This window comes from Arachis hypogaea, chromosome 20 (genome assembly GCF_003086295.3).
Source record: "Arachis hypogaea cultivar Tifrunner chromosome 20, arahy.Tifrunner.gnm2.J5K5, whole genome shotgun sequence".
NCBI lineage: Eukaryota > Viridiplantae > Streptophyta > Magnoliopsida > Fabales > Fabaceae > Arachis > Arachis hypogaea.
Window position 1 is genome coordinate 40,593,572 of NC_092055.1, and position 5,739 is coordinate 40,599,310.

Genomic DNA, 5,739 nt, shown 5'->3' on the forward strand with positions numbered 1-5,739 from the left:
AACTCTGAAGGCCAAGCTTGTCACTGCTCCTATCATTTCTGCACCCAATTGGGATTCGCCATTCGAACTAATGTGTGATGCCAATGATCATGCCATTGGCACAGTTCTGGGGCAGAGACATGACAACCTCCGGCATGTCATTTACTATGCTAGTCGTGTATTAAATAATGTGTAGAAAAATTACACTACTAAAGAAAAGGAGCTACTTGCAGTGGTTTATGCCATTGACAAGTTCAGATCCTACCTAGTAAGATCTAAGGTCATTATCTATACTGACCATGATGCTTTAAAGTATCTACTCACCAAGTAGGATTCTAAGCCCAGACTTATAAGATGGGTATTACTCCTGCAAGAGTTTGATATAGAAATTAGAGACAGAAAAGGGACAAAAAATCAGGTGGCTGACCACTTGTCCCGGATTGAGCCAGTGGCGGGGAATTCTCCTCTTTCCACTGACATATCCGAATCCTTTCCAGATGAGCAACTCTATACCATTCGGACAGCACCTTGGTTTGCAGACATTGCAAACTACAAGGCCATTAGGTTCATTCCCAAGGAGTTTACCAAGCAGCAAGCCCGGAAACTCAAGCATGATGCAAATTACTACTTGTAGGATGAACCATATCTCTTTAAGAGATGCTCGGATGGAATAATCCAATGATGTGTGTCTGAAGAAGAGGCACAGAGAATCCTATAGAATTGCCATGGCTCAGACTTTGGAGGACAATTTGGAGGTGAGCGGACAGCCACCAAGGTTCTCCAAAGTGGCTTTTACTAGCCTACTCTCTTTAAGGACTCTAGAGAGTTTGTCCGTAACTATGATAGTTGCCAAAGGTCTGGAAATCTCCCTCATGGTCACGACATGCCTCAGCAAGGAATACTAGAGATTGAGTTGTTTGACGTATGGGTGATGAGCGGATAATTTATACGCTTTTTGGCATTGTTTTTACATAGTTTTCAGTATGATTTAGTTACTTTTAGGGATGTTTTTATTAGTTTTTATGTTAAATTCACATTTCTGTACTTTACTATGAGTTTGTTTGTTTTTCTGTGATTTCAGGTATTTTTTGGCTGAAATTGAGGGACTTGAGCAAAAATCAGATTCAGAGGTTGAAGAAGGACTGCTGATGCTGTTGGATTCTGACCTCCCTGCACTCAAAGTGGATTTTCTAGAGCTACAGAACTCAAATGGTGTGCTCTCAACAGCGTTGGAAAGTAGACATCCAGGGCTTTCCAGAAATATATAATATTCCATACTTTGGCCGAGTTTAGACGATGCAAAAGGGCGTTGAACACTAGTTCTACACTGCAGTCTGGAGTTAAATGCCAGAAACACGTCACAAACCAGAGTTGAACACCAAAAACACGTTACAACTTGGCGTTCAACTCCAAAAGAAGCCTCTGCACATGTAAACTTCAAGCTCAGCCCAAGCACACACCAAGTGGGCCCCGGAAGTGGAATTATGCATCAATTACTTACTTCTGTAAACCCTAGTAGCTAGTCTAGTATATATAGAACTTTTTATCATTGTATTCGCAGTCTTGGTTACTCCGGTTCACCTCTGGGGCCGAGACCAATGAACTCCATTATCACTTATGTATTTTCAACAGTAGAGTTTCTGCACTCCATAGATTAAGGTGTGGAGCTCTGCTGTTCCTCATGATTTAATGCAAAGTACTACTGTTTTCTATTCAATTCAACTTATTCCGCTTCTAAGATATCCATTCGCACCCAAGAACATGATGAATGTGATGATTATGTGACGCTCATCATCATTCTCACTTATGAATGTGTGCCTGACAAACACTTCCGTTCTACATGCAAACAAGCTAGAATGAGTATCTCTTAGATATCTAATACAGAGGACCGAGTCCGAGATATTAGAATCTTCGTGGTATAAGTTAGAACCCATGGATGGCCATTCTTGAGATCCGAAAAGTCTAAACCTTGTCTGTGGTATTCTGAGTAGGATCTGGGAAGGGATGGCTGTGACGAACTTCAAATTCGCGAGTGCTGGGCGTAGTGACAGACGCAAAAGGAGGGTGAATCCTATTCCAGTATGATCGAGAACCTCAGATGATTAGCCGTGCCGTGACAGAGCATTTGGACCTTTTTCACAGAGAGGATGGGATGTAGCCATTGACAACGGTGATGCCCTATATAAAGCTTGCCATGGAAAGGAGTAGGACTGGTTGGATGAAGACAACAGGAAAGCAGAGGTTCAGAGGAACGAAAGCATCTCTATACGCTTATTTGAAATTCTCACCAATGAATTACATAAGTATTTCTATCTTTATTTTCTGTTTATTTACTATTATTATTCGAAAACTCCATAACCATTTAATATCCGCCTGACTGAGATTTACAAGATGACCATAACTTGCTTCATATCGACAATCTCCGTGGGATCGACCCTTACTTACGTAAGGTTTTATTACTTGGACGACCCAGTGCACTTGCTGGTTAGTTGTATCGAAGTTGTGACAAATTATAAATTAAGATTAGAGCACCAAGTTTTTTGAGCCATTACCAGGGATCAAAATTTTGTACACCAAGTTTTTGGCACCGTTGCCGGGGATTGTTCAAGTTTGGACAACTGACGGTTCATCTTGTTGCTCAGATTAGGTAATTTTCTTTTTGTTTTATTTTCAAAAATTTTTCAAAAATCTTTCAAAAATTTCTCATCTGTTTTCGAAAATTATTTCAGAATTTTTAAGAATGAATGCTAGAGTTTCATGAAGCATGTTGAAGCCTGGCTGGCCGTAAAGCCATGTCTAAATTCATTTAGACTGAGGCTTCCAAGTCATCATTACAAGAGCAAGCTAGTTGTTGCTAATCAAATTTGTTATTGTATGACTGATTTGTATCTTCTAAAGCTTGGCTGGCTATTAAGCCATGTCTAACCCTTGGATTGGAGCTTTAGGCTAACATTGAAAGATTCCTGGAATTCTTATTAAAAATTTTGAATTTCTTATTTTCTTTTTCCTATATGTTTTTCGAAAAAAATATACAAAAATCCAAAAAAAAATTAATAAAATCATAAAAATAAAAAAATATATGTTGTTTGTTTGAGTCTTGTGTCAAATTTTAAGTTTGGTGTCAATTGCATACTCATCTTGCATTTTTTTGAAAATTGCATTCATGCATTGCATTCATCATGATCTTCAAGTTGTTCTTGATAAACCTTCTTGATTGATCTTCATATTATATTGTTTTGTGTTGTATGGTGTTTTTCATATGCATTATTGAATTCTTAGTGTCTAAATATAAAAAAAATTTCTAAGTTTGGTGTCTTGCATGTTTTTCTTTTCTTAAAATTTTTCAAAAATAAGTTCTTGGTGTTCATCTTGACATTCAAAGTGTTCTTGGTATTCATCTTGACATTCATAGTGTTCTTGCATGCATTCATTGTTTTGATCTAAAAATTCTCATGCATTGAGTCTTTTTCATGTTTTTCTCTTTCTTCATTAAAAATTTAAAAATCAAAAAAATATCTTTCCCTTTTTCACTCATAAATTTTCAAAAATTTGAGTTGACTTTTTCAAAATTTTTTAAAAAATTTAGTTGTTTCTTATGAGTCAAATCAAATTTTCAATTTAAAAATCTTATCTTTTTCAAAATCTTTTTCAAAAAAAATTCAAATCTTTTTCATTTTTCCTATTTATTTTCGAAAATTTTAAAAAAATATTTTTCAAAAATCTTTTTCTTAATTTTATATCATATTTTTGAAAATATCATCAACAATTAATGTTTTGATTCAAAAATTTCAAGTTTGTTACTTGCTTGTTAAGAAAGATTCAAACTTTAAGTTCTAGAATCATATTTTGTGATTTCTTGTGAATCAAGTCATTAATTGTGATTTTAAAAATCAAATCTTTTTCAAAACTAATTTCAATCATATCTTTTCAAAAATATCTTTTTTTCTTATCTTTTTCAAAATCATATCTTTTTCAAAAATTTGATTTTAAAATATCTTTTCTAACTTCTTATCTTCTTTTCTTTTAAAAATTGATTTTCAAAATTTGTTTCAACTAACTAATTAACCTTTTGTTTGTTTCTTATCTCTTTCAAAACTACCTAACTAACTATCCCTCTCTAATTTTCGAAAATACCTCCCTCTTTTTCAAAATTTTTTTTAATTAATTAATTGTTTAAATTTTAATTTTAATTTTAATTTTAATTCTCCTTTAATTTTTGAAAATCATTAACTCTTTTTTAAAATTTAATTTTCGAAATTCTCTCTCTCATATCCTTCTATTTATTTATTCATCTACTAACACTTCTTTTCACCCAAAATTCGAACCCCTCCCTCTCCTCTGAGTTCGAATTCTTCTCTTCTACAATCTTATTCTTCTTTTCTTCTACTCACACAAGGGAACCTCTATACTGTGGTAAAGAGGATCCCCGGTATCTTTAGTCCTCTTCTTTTTCACATGAGCAGGAGCAATGACAAGAACATTCTTGTTGAAGCAAACCCTGAACCTGAAAGGACTCTGAAGAAGAAACTGAGAGAAGCTAAAATACAACAATCCAGAGACAACCTTACAGGAATTTTCGAACAGGAAGAGGAGATGGCAGCCGAAAATAATAATAATGCAAGGAGGATGCTTGGTGACTTTACTGCACCTAATTCCAATTTACATGGAAGAAGCATCTCTATCCCTACAATTGGAGCAAACAATTTTGAGCTTAAACCTCAATTAGTTTCTCTGATGCAACAAAACTGCAAGTTTCATGGACTTCCATCTGAAGATCCTTTTCAGTTCTTAACTGAATTCTTGCAGATATGTGATACTGTTAAGACTAATGGAGTAGATCCCGAAGTCAACAGGCTCATGCTTTTCCCTTTTGCTGTGAGAGACAGAGCTAGAATATGGTTGGATTCTCAACCTAAAGATAGCCTGAACTCTTGGGATAAGCTAGTCACGGCTTTCTTAGCCAAGTTCTTCCCTCCTCAAAAGCTTAGTAAGCTCAGAGTGGATGTTCAAACCTTCAGACAAAAGGAAGGTGAATCCCTCTATGAAGCTTGGGAGAGATACAAGCAACTGACCAAAAAGTGTCCTTCTGACATGCTTTCAGAATGGACCATCCTGGATATATTCTATGATGGTCTATCTGAATTAGCTAAGATGTCATTGGATACTTCTGCAGGTGGATCCATTCACCTAAAGAAAACGCCTGCAAAAGCTCAAGAACTTATTGACATGGTTGCTAATAACCAGTTTATGTACACTTCTGAGAGGAATCCTGTGAGTAATGGGACGCCTCAGAAGAAAGGAGTTCTTGAAATTGATGCTCTGAATGCCATATTGGCTCAGAAGAAACTATTGACTCAGCAAGTCAATATGATTTCTCAGAGTCTGAATGGAATGCAAGCTGCATCCAACAGTACTCAAGAGGCATCTTCTGAAGAAGAAGCTTATGATCCTGAGAACCCTGCAATAGCAGAAGTAAATTATATGGGTGAACCTTATGGAAACACCTATAACCCCTCATGGAGAAATCACCCAAATTTCTCATGGAAGGATCAACAGAAGCCTCAACAAGGCTTTAATAATGGTGGAAGAAATAGGTTTAATAGTAGTAAACCTTTTCTATCATCCACTCAGCAACATACAGAGAATTCTAAGCAGAATTCATCTAGCTTAGAAAATTTAGTCTCTGATCTATCTAAGGCCACTCTGAGTTTCATGAATGAAACAAGGTCCTCCATTAGCAATTTGGAGGCACAAGCAGGC

The 5,739-nt window shown here is 35.8% G+C and overlaps 1 non-coding gene across 1 annotated transcript; it reads right to left on the minus strand.

Moving 5' to 3' along the window:
• Positions 1-4,968: 4,968 nt before the first annotated feature.
• Positions 4,969-5,072, minus strand: LOC112787014 (small nucleolar RNA R71). The gene has a single exon (XR_003194453.1). It is a non-coding gene; the product is annotated as a small nucleolar RNA R71 (small nucleolar RNA).
• Between the last annotated feature and the right edge of the window lie 667 nt (positions 5,073-5,739).